At 45.7% G+C, this 18,717-nt stretch overlaps 1 long non-coding RNA gene across 2 annotated transcripts in view; it reads left to right on the top strand.

Annotated features, from left to right (window-relative positions):
- LOC144782944 (uncharacterized) overlaps nt 1-18,717 on the top strand; it is a 501,527-nt gene that overhangs the window by 467,367 nt on the left and 15,443 nt on the right. The gene's annotated exons all lie outside the window — the stretch shown is intronic.

The following is an 18,717-nucleotide window of genomic DNA, read 5'->3' as shown; positions in this document are numbered from 1 at the left end:
TTTTCCCAAGATCTTTCATCTGAGCCAAAGCCATTCCAATTAAGTAGTAAAGTTCATCCTTTACCTTTTTAGAATCAAGAATTCTTTTAACCTCATATTCTATTCTGCCTTCCATGACCAATGGTTCAGGGCGAGCAGAGATTCTCAAACCCGGTTGACCTTTTTAAATAGAGATACATGAAAAATATGGTGAATTTTAGTACTTTTCAGGGAGTGTCAAACAATATGTCACTGGATTAATGATTTTCTCTATGGGGTATGGTTCAACAAAATATGGTTGGAACTTGTGATCGCCTTTTAATTTCAAATTTCTTGTGCTGAGCCAAACCTTGTCTCCAACTTGGAAAGTGGGTTCTTTCCTTCTTTTCTTATCAGCAAAATATTTGTAGCAATCTTTAGCATGAGTCAGATTTTGTACTGCTACTCGATGAACTTGGGCCAAATGCTGGACAATATTTTTCATGGCTGGTACCTCTATATACCTGAATTCTATCAAAGAGTTTGGGTGCAGGCCATATTCATATAGAAGGGTGAGTAACAACCTAAGGTATTGTTCTAACTTCTGATTAGTTCTCTCTGTTTGTCCGTCTGTCTTTGGATGGAAACTGGTTGCGTATCGTTATGTAGCCACTAGTGTAAGCTCTCCAGAATTTGGATACAAACTGGATATCCCTATCAGTGATAATCTTGGGTATGCCATGAATTCGGAGTATGTGTTGATTGAAATGTTGTGTTGGTTGTTTAGCTGCAGGAATACCCTTTTACATGGATATAAAGGTGGTAGGTTGCAATTTGCTACACCCTAGGAATCGCTAAAGTCACAGGATGGTGTCCTGCTGGGATCAGCAGACCACCATGTCCATGATTGCTTTTAAATAAAGCAAACATATATTTTTAAATGTAGCCTGTGTTCCTTATAGGAAAATGGGTTGCATTTAAAAGAGATAAATGAAAAGTTTTCTTTTCATTTTTTAAGAGCAGGCACTGGTCTGCTCTGAAAAAACTTTGTCGCTGCCATCCCCAAAGGGAAAGGTGTCCGCTGGGGACCCTTTCCCTTTGCTAATGGGTTACCACCTACTTGAAGTAGCTGGTAAAATGTGAATGTTTTGAGACCGCATTCTCGGTCACAAAACATTCATAAATACCGCTGTGATTCGCTATTTGGAACACACCCCTTCCAAATACCGAATCGCAAAATAGAGTTTGATATATGTAAAAAGCCTTTTTTGCGTTTGCAAACAGGCCGTTTCTGTGAAGCGGGTCGTTTGCAAGCGCAAAATTGGTTGATACATGTGGTCCACTAATCTTTAGCACACCCCATAACCTTGTAAAATTGGAGACTATTGATATTTGGATGATGGATGGGACGTTTAAATCTACACCCCATCCATTTACCCAAATAGACACTATTCACTCCAACAATAATTACACTTCAGTTCCTTTAGTGTACAGTTTATTCCCTGATAAGCAAACCTCAACATATACTGAATTTGTAACAGTGGTAACCTCTAATACACTGAATAAAAGTCCTAGAAAAGTGATCATTGATTTTGAATTCCCCATGATTAACACCATAACATATCGTGATAACCAAATTCAATGATTTTTCTTCACTTTTCAGAGGTCTATTGGACAAAAAATTCAAAAAACACCCTTAGTTGAGGATTACATATCAGTCAGTAAACTGCTATTTGAGTTAAAGTAACTAACAGCATTATGCTTTGCTCTTCCTGATAGTGTAGATGAATACTACACGTCAATTACCAAATCTGACTATTTTATAACAAAGACAACTTGGTACTTTTACTAAATTACTTTGAGCACACATGGCTTGGCTATCTAAGCAGGTCGGGTTGCAGAAGGAATGCAAGCTTTCCAGTGAAATGGTGGAACTGGTACTTGACCTGCTTAGAGGGAGAAGCAAAGACTAATAATGCCATAGAGGGATGACACAACTCCTACAGCAAATCAATCGAAAAACCTCACCCAAACTTCTATCATTTGTTGGAAATTTGGAGGAGGGAGCAAAGTTTCCAAGAAATGAGAATAGCGCAGTCATTGACTGGTAGTCCGAATCCACAAATTTTCAAAAGAACAAAAGAAATGTCAGAGCAACTATTGGGACAAATTCAACAGTTTTAGTTGATGGTGGCTTCAGGCAGCGAACACCCATCGCAAGGAAGTGATACATTGTAAGGCACAGCAGCGTTTGCATCGTAAGGCATACCAACATACGCCAGAACAACGCAACTTTACGATGTAAACGCAACTTTATGATGTAAAAGTTAATGCGATGTTAAAATTGTAAGCATTGCAATCGTAAGGCATACCAACGTAAGCCAGAACAACGCAACTTCACGATGTAAACGCAACTTCACGATGTAAAAGTTAATGCGATGTTAAAATTGTAAGCATTGTAAGCGTTGTTATTATATGAACTGTATGTTGATGTTATTGAAACCAACCTGTCCGGCACAAAAGTACATGCAATGTTGTTATGATGTTATAATAGCATGCACAGATGGAAAACTAACCACTGTTCCTCTAGAATATAATATGAACTGTATGTTGATGTTATTGAAACTAACCTGTCCGGCACAAAAGTACACACGACGTTATTATGATGTTATAAAAGCATGCACAGACGGAAAACTAACCATTGTTCCTCTAAAACTGTCCGTTTTCGTGATGCAGTCTAACCACTGTTCCTCTAGAACTGTCCGGCACAAAAGTAAATTAATACAGTCACGCAATGTTATTATGATGTTATAATAGCATCCACAGACGGGAAACTAGCCACTGCTAACCACTGTTCCTCGAGAACTGTCCGGCACAAAAGTACATTAATACAGTTACGCGATGTTATTATGATGTTATAATTATTTTTGTAAGGTGTTTCGTGATGCTAAATGCTGATGTTATTATGATGTGATAATAGCAATGCTTATTATAATAGCATTGTTTATTATTTAGACATTGGCACCTCATCATTGTAAGCATCACGCAATGTTATTATTATAAGGTGTTTCACACGGCACAGACGGGAAAACGTGTTATAATTGGATGGATGTGTGAAAAGGTGAGTGGATGAATGATGGGTGGATGGATGGATGGATGAAAGGGTGGGTGGATGAATGATGGGTGGGTGGATGGTTGAAAGTGTGGGTGGATGAATGATGGGTGGATGGATGGAAAACTGTCCGGCACAAAAGGATGGATGGATGTGTGAAAAAGGTGGGTGGATGAATGATGGGTGGATGGATGGATGGATGAAAGGGTGGGTGGATGAATGATGGGTGGATGGATGGATGGATGAAAGGGTGGGTGGATGAATGATGGGTGGATGGATGGATGAAGTGGTGGATGGATGAATGATGGGTGGATGGATGTGTGAAAAGGTGGATGGATAAATAATGGGTGGATGGATGGATGAAAGGGTAGATGGATGAACGATATACAGATGGACGGATGAAAGGGTGGGTGGATGAATGATGGGTGGATATATGGATGGATGGATGTGTGAAAAGGTGGGTGGATGAATGATGGGTGGGTGAATGGATGAAACGGTGAATGGATGAAGGATGGATGGATGGATGGATGAAAGGGTGGGTGGATGAATGATGGGTGGATGGATGTGTAAAAAGGTGGGCGGATAAAGGATGTACGGATGGACAGATGAAAGGGTGGGTAGATGAATGATGGATGGTCCAGGCGGGATGGCATTCTGTAATGCGGTGACAGAAGTTAAGACCACCTCTTCAGAGTCCCTCTTCCTTTTGACTGTATTCTATTGCCTCTGATAACAAGCGTTTAGATGCTTGTGTATAGATGATCTTCCAAATTTTTCCAATGTCTTCACCGGCTGAATTTTTTGTCACATAATGTCCATGTGACATTTTTTTTTTTTAATAATTCTTTTTATTGAAAGAAAGCATCAGCAAAAATCACATTACAGAGGGTCGGTTAAAGCAGCCGAGCATACATCATGGGGTCACAGGATAAACAAAGCTTGAGATTGTATAGGAACCTCACGGGGAGGGGGGATCATCCAGAACAGCATTCAGGGGTGGTGTACAAATTTACCCTCTGTAACTATTCCAAGGCCCCCAAACCAATGACCACTTTCGAGGGTGTCCCCTCGCAAGATATGTAGTTTTCTCCCTAAACATACACCAATCTAAATTGTTTTCCCATACTTCTAGGGTGGGAGATTGTTCCACTCCCCACAATTGGGCTATATTTCGTTTGGCAATCATGAAACCCAGAGTAGCCCATTGCGTCTGTGAGGTATTCAAGTCAGTAGGCTCCCAGATGTTGAGTAAGCACCTCCTCGCCTCCGGTGACAGGGAGACCCCAAGGACTTTATGTGTAGTGTCATGTATGTTGCGCCAATATGTGGTGATGTGTTCACACTCCCAGATGATATGTATAAAGGTACCAACGAGACCACATTGTCGTTTGCATATATCTGAGAGTCCCAAATGCACTAATCGGGGTCCTGTGAGGTAGATCCTATGCAGAATTTTAAGTTGAACTAGTCGCAGGCGAGCCGGGATTGCAACTTCTCTTGGGGAGGACACTGCTGTCTGCCAATCCTCTTCATCCAGCTCTATCCCGTCCTGCATCTATTTGTCCCTTAGCACCCCAAGGGGGTTAGGTCTGTGGTTGATCAGTTTTTTATATATCAAGGAAATCGTTTTGTCAGGAAGGTGTCCGTCCAGTATCCTGTCTTCCAGAGGGGAGGCCTCTGGGGGCTCCGTCTCCCCGGGTAGCGCTGAGAGAAGGGAGTGACAAACCTGCCCATAACGGAAGTATTCGGAATTCGCTAGTTTATATTCCACGTGCATTTCCTCAAATGATTTAATTCTCCCCTTCCCCCAGACATCTTTGACCGTAGAGACTCCTATAAGATCCCATTTATCGAAACCTTTCGTCTTCCATAGCTTGCCAAGCTATTCGGAGTCCCAGAGTGGGATGGCCAGGGTCAGTTTATTTTTCCAACCCAATGAACCTGTGGCAACATGCCAGACCTGAACCGAGTGTTTAGTTGGCCTCGTTAACGCCAGTCTATTAGGTCGAGAGTACAAGGCTCTGTTATACTTACCCCTTGGAAGAAGCCATTTATCCATAGCGTATCCAGGGTCATCGACCCGGCCATATGTGCCGTGGTTAATCGCCACCAGTTGGGACGCCCAGTATTATCTCTTGATATCCTTCATACCAAGAAAGTGTTAGTTTGTGCAAAGCGATGTGGGGCCTGCCTTCCCACAATAGACTCCGCTGTAGGCTCTCGATCTCACGGAAGTATCTTGATGGCACCACATCCAAGGTATTTTGCAGAGCGTAGAGAAAATGAGGGAGATCCATCATTTTAAAGAGGGCTGCCCTACCCAACAATGAAAGATGAAGCTTCTTCCAGTTGGAAATATCACTCTTAAGCCTTTGAAGAGGGGGAAGAAGATTTCGGGAATACCTAATCGAGGGGTCTAAGGAAACAAAGATTCCCAAATATTTGAACCCTTCTGTGCTGAACTATATAGGACAGTTTCGCGGAGGGACTGGGGGGTCTCCCTTCAATACAAACAACAAGGATTTCTCCCAGTTGATGGAAAGTCCTGAGTTTCTCCCGAAGGAGGCCAGGACATCAAAGATCACAATAAGGGGCTTACGGGGAGAGGTCAAATAAAGCAGTATATCATCTGCATACAAAGATATGCGATCCTCCCATTCAGGGGACCACTGCAGACCTCTAATCGAAGGCTCCCAATGTATCCAAGCAGCAAGAGACTCCAAAGCCAATGAGAAAAGAAGGGGGGACAGCGGGCATCCCTGACGGGTGCCCCGTCCCAGCAAGAAGGGAGCCGAAGCTCTATTGTTTACTACTACTTGAGCGAGCAGCTCCGAGTACAGCATACGTACCCATCCGATAAACCCGGGGCGGAACCCAAAGTTTGCCAAGACTGCCCATAAATATGCCCATTCAATCATGTCAAAAGCCATTGTTGCGTCAAGCGACACAATTATGGCTGGCTCCTGCAGAGTATGAGCTCTGGCCAACACCCCATGCAATCTACGCAGATTTAGAGCCGTATTCCTATGGGGCATAAAGCCCGATTGGTCTGGGTGCACCAGATTGCTGATGACTTTTACCAGTCTATTTGCAAGCAGCTTGGCCAAAATCTTCAGCTCAGCATTTAGAAGAGAGATAGGTCTGTACGAGGCACAGTTCGTTTTGATCTTGTCCTCCTTGTGGATCAGGACTATCGAAGCAACTCTCTGATCTCTAGGGAGAATCCCTATGTCTCTGGATTCCAAAAACATTTCTTTCAAGTAAGGTGTGAGTTTATCCGGTTTCAGTTGATAGAGTTTGATAGGTAGCCCGTTGGGGCCTAGTGCCTTACCAGAGTTTAATGAACGGATGGCCAGGGCAATCTTGTCCGCTGTCAGTGTGCTATCCATAAACTGTCGATCCTCAAGAGAAAGACACAGGATTTGTATGTCACAGAGTAACAGATGGGAGTCAGCTTCCAAGCAAGTGGAGACCGATGTATAAACCGCCTGGAAGTGGTCAGCGAATGTATCCACTATATCCTGCGGTTCGGTGAGTCGTACCTCTTCCTCCGTTAGGAGCTCAGGGACCAGTCGGCAGGCCCAGTCTCTCTTATCTAGCCATGCAATAAGCTTCCCTGCCTTATCCCCCAGGTCATAAAGCCTACCCTCCTTCTCCCTACCAAGAACCTTAGCCCTATCAGTGCCCAACACCTTATAATCGTGCGGTTTCAGGCTCAACTGATGCAGTTTAGCCCGCGTCATATCCTGCTCCAATTTTCCCTCCAGCCTACATATTTCAGTCTCCAACTCCACCACCTCCATCAGTAGGGAAAATATCATTAGGTCGCCGGACATGCTGCCACAATCTTCTCAGGACCATCACCACTCCAAGGCATGCAGGCACTCCCTGTGCTCGTCAGCTCGCGGCTCACGGGAGCCATTTTACATAAAGACATGGGGGAGGGAGCACCGCGGACATATCCCAGCTGAATTACCTCTATTGCATCTTGGTAGATATAGTTCATTGTTATTACTCATTCGATTCAAAATTCATAAAGTTCAATACCAGTGTCATTATTCTTCTCTCGCGTATCCCTAGACACGTGTTTCAGGCTTCTGCCATCATCAGTAGGGAAAATATCATTAGGTCGCCGGACATGTCCGCGGTGCTCCCTCCCCCATGTCTTTATGTAAAATGGCTCCCGTGAGCCGCGAGCTGATGAGCACAGGGAGTGCCTGCATGCCTTGGAGTGGTGATGGTCCTGAGAAGATTGTGGCAGCATGTCCGGCGACCTAATGATATTTTCCCTACTGATGATGGCAGAAGCCTGAAACACGTGTCTAGGGATACGCGAGAGAAGAATAATGACACTGGTCTTGAACTTTATGAATTTTGAATCGAACGAGTAATAACAATGAACTATATCTACCAAGATGCAATAGAGGTAATTCAGCTGGGATATGTCCGCGGTGCTCCCTCCCCCATGTCTTTATGTAAAATGGCTCCCGTGAGCCGCAAGCTGACGAGCACAGGGAGTGCCTGCATGCCTTGGAGTGGTGATGGTCCTGAGAAGATTGTGGCAGCATGTCCGGCGACCTAATGATATTTTCCCTACTGATGATGGCAGAAGCCTGAAACACGTGTCTAGGGATACGCGAGAGAAGAATAATGACACTGGTCTTGAACTTTATGAATTTTGAATCGAACGAGTAATAACAATGAACTATATCTACCAAGATGCAATAGAGGTAATTCAGCTGGGATATGTCCGCGGTGCTCCCTCCCCCATGTCTTTATGTAAAATGGCTCCCGTGAGCCGCGAGCTGACGAGCACAGGGAGTGCCTGCATGCCTTGGAGTGGTGATGGTCCTGAGAAGATTGTGGCAGCATGTTCGGCGACCTAATGATATTTTCCCTACTGATGATGGCAGAAGCCTGAAACACGTGTCTAGGGATACGCGAGAGAAGAATAATGACACTGGTCTTGAACTTTATGAATTTTGAATCGAACGAGTAATAACAATGAACTATATCTACCAAGATGCAATAGAGGTAATTCAGCTGGGATATGTCCGCGGTGCTCCCTCCCCCATGTCTTTATGTAAAATGGCTCCCGTGAGCCGCAAGCTGACGAGCACAGGGAGTGCCTGCATGCCTTGGAGTGGTGATGGTCCTGAGAAGATTGTGGCAGCATGTCCAGCGACCTAATGATATTTTCCCTACTGATGATGGCAGAAGCCTGAAACACGTGTCTAGGGATACGCGAGAGAAGAATAATGACACTGGCCTTGAACTTTATCAATTTTGAATCGAACGAGTAATAACAATGAACTATATCTACCAAGATGCAATAGAGGTAATTCAGCTGGGATATGTCCGCGGTGCTCCCTCCCCCATGTCTTTATGTAAAATGGCTCCCGTGAGCCGCAAGCTGACGAGCACAGGGAGTGCCTGCATGCCTTGGAGTGGTGATGGTCCTGAGAAGATTGTGGCAGCATGTCCGGCGACCTAATGATATTTTCCCTACTGATGATGGCAGAAGCCTGAAACACGTGTCTAGGGATACGCGAGAGAAGAATAATGACACTGGTCTTGAACTTTATGAATTTTGAATCGAACGAGTAATAACAATGAACTATATCTACCAAGATGCAATAGAGGTAATTCAGCTGGGATATGTCCGCGGTGCTCCCTCCCCCATGTCTTTATGTAAAATGGCTCCCGTGAGCCGCGAGCTGACGAGCACAGGGAGTGCCTGCATGCCTTGGAGTGGTGATGGTCCTGAGAAGATTGTGGCAGCATGTTCGGCGACCTAATGATATTTTCCCTACTGATGATGGCAGAAGCCTGAAACACGTGTCTAGGGATACGCGAGAGAAGAATAATGACACTGGTCTTGAACTTTATGAATTTTGAATCGAACGAGTAATAACAATGAACTATATCTACCAAGATGCAATAGAGGTAATTCAGCTGGGATATGTCCGCGGTGCTCCCTCCCCCATGTCTTTATGTAAAATGGCTCCTGTGAGCCGCGAGCTGACGAGCACAGGGAGTGCCTGCATGCCTTGGAGTGGTGATGGTCCTGAAAAGATTGTGGCAGCATGTCCGGCGACCTAATGATATTTTCCCTACTGATGATGGCAGAAGCCTGAAACACGTGTCTAGGGATACGCGAGAGAAGAATAATGACACTGGTCTTGAACTTTATGAATTTTGAATCGAACGAGTAATAACAATGAACTATATCTACCAAGATGCAATAAAGGTAATTCAGCTGGGATATGTCCGCGGTGCTCCCTCCCCCATGTCTTTATCTAAAATATTCAGTCTGTTCCATATCATACTGTGCTTGCAGCTGCGTAAACTCGACCACCCTCCCCTTTTCCCAAAGATCACCCACCGTACAGAGACCAATATTATCCCAGTTGCGGAATACTTTGCTTCTGCCAAGGCAGCCTAGTCGCTGTGAGTCCCATAGCGGTGTCATTTGCATAACGGTCCCTCCACACTTAAGGCGGGTCTGCGCTTGATACCAAAGACGTATCGTATGTTCCATTGGGCCCAGCAAACCTGCAGGTCTGCCCAGACCGTATAGACTGCCCATCAGTCCCTTATCCTCCAGGTTTTGCCTATCCGCATGGTATGCCGGTTCAGTCTGCGGGGTGTGTAACCAAAAATGTATGAGTTTGAGATGTGCTGCCCAGTAATAAAGCTGCACATTGGGAAGCGCAATTCCTCCATCATACCAGCTGCGCATTAGTTTATCCTGAGCAATCCGTTTTGCTTTCCCTCAAAAGACCAGAAACCTCCGCTGCTATGGCCCTGAAGTAGCCTGGTGAGACCGGAAATGGCGTGTTTTCAAGCACATACAGAAAACGCGGGAGCGCCATCATTTTGTGCAAGGCTGCCTTACCCAACATCGTGAGGGGAATGCTCCGCCATACCCGCACGTCACGCCTAAAACGGTCTAGTTGAGGCTTCAGATTTCTCGCATAGAAGTCACCCGGATCAGGCGAAACGTATATGCCCAAATATTTGAAGGCTTCATCAGTGATCCGTAGTGGACAGTCCGTGGGCAGCAGCGGGGGGGGGCGACCAGCACATACAAGACAGATTTAGCCCAATTGATTCGATATCCAGATACTCTGCCAAACTTCTTGCAGATATTCAATAACTCAAGAATTGATTTGCGAGGCGAGGTGAGGTACAACAATACGTCGTCAGCATACAGCGATATTCGGTCTTCCCAAACATCAGTCCACCGGAGTCCTCGAATAGAGGGCTCCCACCTGATCCATGCCGCGAGGGGCTCCAGGATCAACGCAAATAATAGAGGGGATAGCGGGCATCCCTGCCGCGTACCCCGGGCAAGTGGGAAGTCTCTAGAGATGTGCCCATTTGCTGCCACGTGCGCTAGGGGATTATTGTAGAGTAGTTGGATCCAGGCACAAAATTTGGGACCAAAGCCCAAGTGTTGCAGCACCGCGAACATGTACGGCCACTCCACTGTGTCAAATGCCATACTGGCATCTAGAGAGAGGATAACTGCGGGCTCCTGTATGTAGGAGTTCCGAGCCATCACTGCGTGCAGACGCCACAGATTAAGCGCCGTGCTGTGCTGGGGCATAAAATCCGGACTGGTCCGGGCCTATTAGAGATGAGAGGTGTGGAGTCAGTCGCATAGCCAATAACTTGGCCAGTATCTTCGGTTCCGCATTAATTAAGGATAATGGGCGATAAGAACTGCAGTCCGCTGGGGGCTTGCCCGGTTTGTGTATTGCTATTATCCTGGCCAACCGCTGATCGCGTGGCAGCTCACCAGCCTGAAGACTGTCTCGGAACATGCCCAAGAGATAAGGGGCCAGCGTCTGCGCAGACCTCTTATACCATTCAATTGGAAGCCCATTAGGCCCCACTGCCTTACCCGACGCGAGGGAGCAGATGGCCGTCTGAAGTTCGTTGGTCGTTATATCGGCCTCTAGAAGGAGGGCCTCCTCAGATGTGAGGCGCGGCATGGCTATATCTTTTATGTACACGTGTGCCCCCTCCACCGAGAAAGCTGTGCGGGGGGCATATACTTGATCAAAATGATCCGCCAGGGTGTTCATGATATCTACAGGGGACGTCACCATGGAACCAGCGGGTGTGCGCAGTCGCGCAATCACTCTATTCGCTTTTTCTTTTTTGTCTTACCAGGCTAGCATTGTTCCGGCTTTGTCTCCCAGCTTGGATACCCTGTGACGCGTGGCTTGGAGGCTATCTATGGCCATTTCCCTCTGGTATGCTACAAATTCATTTTGTTTAAGGAGCATGGCCTGTGTAAGGCGGGGCGTTGGAGAGCTGCATGCTGTGCCATTACATCATCCAGCACAGCCTCAAGTCTGTCCAGTTCTGCCCTTTTTTCCCGCTTATGTCCTGTAATTGACACTATTGCTTGTCTTCGTAGAACTACATTATAGGCCTACCATAATATTCTGTCAGAGTCTACCTAGCCCGCATTATCTTGAAAGAAGTGCTTCGTAGCGTCCGTAAGACCCTGCAGCACCTTAGGGACATGTAGACAGTTAGGGTGCACTGGAAATATTCTACGTCGAAGGGCCCGGTGGCGTGTGTATTGCAGTAGGATCGGTGAATGATCGGAGATTCCCCTAGGGCGAATATCTACTTCGGTTACTCCCTCCAAACCTTCCGCTGAGATCAGGAAATAGCCAATGTGTGTAAGGCAGTTATGTACCCCTGAATGGAAAGTGTACTGTCTGGTCGAGGGGTGTCTATATCTCCAGGTGTCTGTGAGTCCCAGGGCCTCAATAAGACCAGGAAAACAGTGACTAAGAGGTGATGTTGGTTTTGTCGGGTGCCTATCTAACGTACCGTCCACTATGTCATTGAAGTCGCCGCCCATTAATAGTGTCGCATCTGGCAGTGCAAGCAAAAAAGCAGTGAGGGCGGAGGGTGCCTGTGCATGCAGGGATGGGGGAATGTATACCGAAACTAAATTAAATAGTTCACCCTCCCATTGGCATGTGATTTCTGCAAAGCGACCCTGGTCGTCCACCCGGGTGTGTTGCTCTATGAATGGGAAGTTTCTTTTAATCAGTACCCCAACACCCCTCGATCCGGAGGTGAACTCGGCGTGACCCGCCATTTTGTACCCCCATCTATCCATGGCCTTACAGGCGGAGCCCACTAGGTGTGTCTCCTGGACGAGGACCACTGCGGGGGCACATCGCTTTAAATAGTTTAACACCAGGCTTCTCTTCACCTTATCTCAAAGTCCTCTCACATTCCAGGTCAGAACAGTTAGTGGCGCCCCCGGGGCTAGGTGGGTCAGTGGTGAGTTAGTGCTCTGCGGGGTGTGTGGATTCATACTTGTTAAAGACAAGTGATGACGCGGTGACGCAATACCAAATTATACAATCCATGCGTGTCATAGCCATAAACCTCAATAGTCGCGCCCTATAAAATTGCCAACCTAAAATCCTAATAACAGTTTTAAAGGCCTCCCACAGGGACCCAGAGGAAGACACAGATCCCACATTATTGATAAAGTATTCATCTAGTTTGGCAATTAGGTCTTTGCGGGTCTTGGGATTACGCAGATACCACAGATTTATTGGAGCCACCCTTCCCGCTGTGCCCCGGGTTACGACTATATTGATCCACAGTGGAGAATAGTCTGAGATGCCTCTAACTAAATGCGTAACCTCTGTTATATATGGAGCTTGTGCAGCAGGGACCAGACAGTAGTCCAGTCGCGAGAGACTATCATGTTTCCCAGAGTGGAAAGTATATTGCTTTTGATCTGTGTGGAGTAACCTCCAACTGTCAATTAGGCCCATTGCGTCTATAAAGTCTGGCAGCCACCGCATCACCTGCCCGTTTCCCGTGGGGTATACCTGTCCACCATTCCAGAGACGACTGCATTAAAGTCGCCCCATACAAGCAAAAGTCCCTCAAGGAGTGAAAGTAGGACCGTCCCCAAATCTGCTAATGTTGTGCCCTGTAGCCCCGGTGGAACATAGATGGATAGGAAGGTTATGTGCTGACCCTAACAAACGAAAAGGTTAAGGAGGGCCTAATGGAGTTTAGAGACCAAACAGAGACACATTCCCTAACTCGATATGTAAAACACAAAAGTGTCAAAGGGTCCAAAACTAAGACTATGTGTGGTACATTAGACTAAAGAGGACTGTGTCAACCCATTAAAAGACTAAAAGAGAACATAAATGAGTGTCCTGTGAACCCTAACAGGATACCCATCAGTCACCACTCGGAACCGCCCTTCATCATTTGGGATTCCTGTACTTCATATATTGGGTCCACTATCGGAAAGGATAAAAGGTCAGATGGTGTAGCCTTTAATTCACCTGATAGTGACCGATATGTTTAGAGAGTCAAGAAGTGCCAATAAGTAAATATGGGGGTGACTGATTTGCAGTGCTAGTGAAAAAAATGTGTTTACTGAAGATAAAATTGGGTGAGGGAGCAACAATGAAAAAATTGTATTCTGTTTTCTTGCTCGCTTCTCCAACATTAAAAAGAAGAGCAGCAAAGGTAGATTAAACAAATATCTACCTGAAAATGGTCAACATGTTTCAGCAATACAGAGGGACAGATGAGTCCAATGCTTTCATCAGGACCTGGATAACTAAAGATGCTACTGCAAAGGTATAGTGAAGAATTAAAAAGTGACTATATCATAGACATACTGCAACATGAAAAAAGATCACCTGGGTTCCTAGGTTTTGTATTTGCTTGCAGGTGTATTATATGTTACTAATGGGAAGAAGAAAGACACAGACAAAAAATAGTAAAACAACCACAAACATAGATATATTAACGTGTAGTGAATCCACATTTAACTATAACCTTATTGTTTAGTAGAAAAACACATTGGTTCTTCCATTCTTGAACATGAAGACACTTAGATGTAGTTCTTACATGAAACATCATGTACTTCGTCTTACCATTTTAGTCGAAGTATTTGACCCCACCTCACCTGGCAACGGCTCAGGGATCAAGGGAGGCACCGCTCTAATAAAAAGGAAGCAAGAACAAGTGCATGTGATTGCTTCCATGCCAACTAGAAGTTATACACACCATTACTCATAGAGATATATGTCACCAAATGATTGTTTCCAAAAATTATGTAAAGAATACATAATAAAAAAGACCCAGGTTCGTAATGGAAAAGTGAGGGTCTTGGTTAGAATCAGTAGTGTAAAGTTACATGAAGACTTAGCAACTGCTGCCCAGAAGCCATAATCAAGCATGGTTCTTTAGCGTTTAACTAAATCTGCGTTGTAACGCCAAGAATGAATAACCGGTCTCTAGAAATATAATGAGAGCCGAGTTTAACCTGGTCGCAGCGCAAAGTATATTACAAAAAGCAAAAATGCCAAATGAACCGTGATCATGTCCCTCACCTCTCCGTCGGTACCTCTTCGCCGTCTTCCAAGCCGGTTGGGGAGGTACCGAACTGGAGAAGGGGCTACGGTTAAAAGCAGTTCGCTAATTGGTCCGCTGCCGATCATGTGATCGGATCGTGCAATGAGAAGTCAGACGGGCTGGCGGTAGTTATGAGTCAGTCGCTGATAGGTCTATGACTGACCACGTGAGCGGACCATGCCGTGGGATCTATTGGGCATATGTGCGATCACGTGATATGACTAGTTGCCTAGATACAGAGTTAGTAAACAGTATTCCGCCCGCAAACGGACGAAAAACCGAAGGCAAAAACTCGTGGGTTTCCCAACATACAGAGTCATCTTTTCCTCATAGAAAATGTTAAAATATTAAAATATTGAAACGTACAGAGTTCTCTTTTCTCTGAACTGTCAAGGGTTTTCACTGTTATGATCATGTCAATGGCAAGATCATAACAGTAGGAGTGGCAAATCAAATCATGTTTAGAGGAATATGGTATTCAGATCATGTTGACGGCGAAATCATAACACTGGAAGTTGTAAATAGCAACTCAGAAAGCATGATCACTCTGAATGCACACGCACTAATTAAAGAGTGGACCAAGGTGTATCATCATTTAATCCAACTCTATTAGTTCCCAACTTGAACACCCATCTTTGTTCTTTGCGTAAAAGAGAGGTGGAATAATCTGTAATGTGGGGAGGGATATAGGGTTGTTCGAGGACAGTCCAGACAAACGCTGTGGGACGATGTTGTTTTTCCAAAAAGTGAGCAGTTGCTAAGTCTTCATGTAACTTTACACTACTGATTCTAACCAAGACCCTCACTTTTCCATTACGAACCTGGGTCTTTTCTATTATGTATTCTTCACATAATTTTTGGAAACAATCATTTGGTGACATATATCTCTATGAGTACTGGTGTGTATAACTTCTAGTTGGCATGGAAGCAATCACATGCACTTGTTCTTGCTTCCTTTTTATTAGAGCGGTGCCTCCCTTGATCCCTGAGCCGTTGCCAGGTGAGGTGGGGTCAAATACTTCGACTAAAATGGTAAGACGAAGTACATGATGTTTCATATAAGAACTACATCTAAGTGTCTTCATGTTCAAGAATGGCAGAACCAATGTGTTTTTCTACTAAACAATAGGGTTATAGTTAAATGTGGATTCACTACACGTTAATATATCTATGTTTGTGGTTGTTTTACTATTTTTTGTCTGTGTCTTTCTTCTTCCCATTAGTGACATATAATACACCAGCAAGCAAATACAACACCTAGGAACCCAGGTGATCTTTTTTCCTGTTGCAGTATGTCAATGATATAGTCACTTTTTAATTCTTCACTATACCTTTGCAGTAGCATCTTTAGTTATCCAGGTCCTGATGAAAGCATTGGACTCATCTGTCCCTCTGTATTGCTGAAACATGTTGACCATTTTCAGGTAGATATTTGTTTAATCTACCTTTGCTGCTCTCCTTTTTAATGTTGGAGGAGCGAGCAAGAAAACAGAATACAAAGTTTTCATTGTTGCTCCCTCACCCAATTTTATCTTCACTAAACACATTTTTTTCACTAGCACTGCAAATCAGTCACCCCCATATTTACTTATTGGCACTTCTTGACTCTCTAAACATATCGGTCACTATCAGGTGAATTAAAGGCTACACCATCTGACCTTTTATCCTTTCCGATAGTGGACCCAATATATGAAGTACAGGAATCCCAAATGATGAAGGGCGGTTCCGAGTGGTGACTGATGGGTATCCTGTTAGGGTTCACAGGACACTCATTTATGTTCTCTTTTAGTCTTTTAATGGGTTGACACAGTCCTCTTTAGTCTAATGTACCACACATAGTCTTAGTTTTAGACCCTTTGACACTTTTGTGTTTTACATATGTGCTGACCCTCCCACATGCCCGTGACTCCGATATATCTGCCCCTCCCATCCTCCCATGTGGAAGTCACTGCCAATGGAAATGCCTTACGAATCAGAATACCCACACCTCTGGAACCCGATGTGAACCCTGAGTGTGCGACCAAGTTGTACCCTATTCTGTGTAGTGCGTTGCATGAGTTTCCAATGAGATGTGTCTCCTGAGGCAGGACCACGTCTGGTGCCTGCCTTTTGAGGAATTGAAGAACTACACTCCGTTTAACTTTGTCCCCCAACCCGTTAATGTTCCAACTCAGCATTTTTATTTCTCTACCCCCATCGTCTACCCGGTACTGCTGGCATACCCCTGCATTTCATCTATTGAACCAGAATACTGTGCTGATGCGACCAACAAACCACCCAACCTGATTTGATTTGATTTGAATGGAGATTTGTAGTGCGCAACTTTGCCCGAAGGCATCAAGGCGCAGATGATGGAAAATAGCCAGGTACTTATATAGGGAGTATAGGAGCCTAAGAGTGGGCTTCAGTGAAGAGCAAGGTTTTAAGGCCCTTTCGGAAGAGGACAAAAGATTCTTGGTTCCTGAGTTCCAAGGGGAGCTCGTTCCAAAGTCTAGGGGCGAGGGAGGAAAACGCCTTGCCTCCCCATCTCGCTTTAGCAACTCGAGGGACGGTTAGCAAATTCTGGCTGGCAGAGCGCAAGGCCCTACCAGGGGCGTAGGTTGACACTAGGGACCTGATGCCCTCAGCACCAGCACCATGAAGAGCCCGGTAGGTAATGGTAAGGATTAAAAATTTTATCCTGGCATACACGGGGAGCCAGTGAAGATTTTTCCTGATCAGGGTTCCTGAAGAACGTCTGGGGGCATTGACGACAAACCTCGCTGCAGCGTTCTGGACGACTTGCAGGCGATGGATTAGTTTGTTGCTCATGCCAAGATATAAGGCATTGCAGTAGTCTAGGCGCGAGGATAGGAGGGCAACAGAAACAAGTTTCCGGGCGTCAGGGGAGAGGTAGTGGGTAAGCTTTCTTAACACCCTTAGGACCCCGCAGCAGGTTGAGACAGTTCTGTTAACTTGCTTGTCAAAGGCAAGTGAGGTGTCAAATATGACTCCCAGATTACGGGCGATGGGAGAAGGCTGGGGGCATGTTCACAGTGTCTGTGGCCACCAGTCGGCTGACCAAACCTCCTTATTTCCACCAAAGACAAGGATCTCAGTCTTTTCCCCGTTTAACTTGAGGAAGTTCGAGGCCATCCAACCTGCCACAGCTTCCATGCAGTTTCTAAAGTTTAGGGCCGTGGTCTCGACGGATTGCGACAGAGAGACCATGATCTGGGTGTCATCGGCGTACGAGAGCACTTCCAGTCCAAAAGCCCTGACAAGCCTAGCAAGTGGGGCCACATAAATTTTGAAGAGCGTAGGGCTCAAAGAAGAGCCCTGCGGGACCCCAGACTGCAGAGGCTTTGCGGTGGAAAGGAAGTCACCCCATTTGACCCTTTGCTCCCGATGGTTAACCCCTTCAACGCTGATGACGAGCTGGGCTCGTCATGAGGTAGCCTCCTGCTACGCTGATGACGAGCCCAGCTCGTCACGTAACATGCGAATCCATAAAAGTCAGCGTGCGGGCGGAATTCCGCCCGCACGCATGCGGTTAAGGAAAGAAGTGAGGGGGCTCAGAGCCAGACCCTCCACCCCCGTCTCCCTGAGACGGGAGGCCAAGATGGTAGGGGACAGGGTGTCAAATGCGGCTGTAAGGTCGAGCCGGATCAGAAGAGTAGTCTGACCTCTGTCGACCTTAGCGCGGATGTTATTGACCACCACTGTGAGGGCTGACTCAGTGCTGTGCGCCTTTCGAAAGCCATGCTGAGAGGGGTCAAGCAAGCAGGTCTAATCAAGAAAGGCACTAAGATGGAAATTCAGATGAGCCTCCAGCATCTTGGCTGGAGCAGGAAGAAGGGAAATGGGACGAAAGTTCTTCAGGGTCCCAGGATCCAGGGAGGCCTTTTTCAGGAGGGGCTTAACGATGGCAGTCTTCCAGGATGCGGGAAATAATCAGCTGGAGATAGCCCTATTCATAACTTCCAGCAAGGGGGGAAGTAAGGTATCCCTGCAGTTTTTTAGGATTTTGAGCGGGCAGGGGTCGAGGGGAGATCCTGAATTGATCGAGTCCAGGAGCTTGTCGAGGACCTGAGCCGTAAGAAGAGGAAAACTGGGGTAGGTTCCATTGGGGACTGGGATATGCTCTGGACTGGGAAGAGGAACTTGGGTGAGATTATGAGTCTGGAGTGCTGTGTAAATGTCCAATATTTTAGTGTGAAAAAAGGTGGAAATCT

The sequence above is a fragment of the Lissotriton helveticus genome, chromosome 9 (genome assembly GCF_964261635.1).
Source record: "Lissotriton helveticus chromosome 9, aLisHel1.1, whole genome shotgun sequence".
NCBI lineage: Eukaryota > Metazoa > Chordata > Amphibia > Caudata > Salamandridae > Lissotriton > Lissotriton helveticus.
The sequence above is the reverse complement of the archived record's forward strand: the minus strand, read 5'-3'. Positions and strand labels throughout refer to the sequence as shown.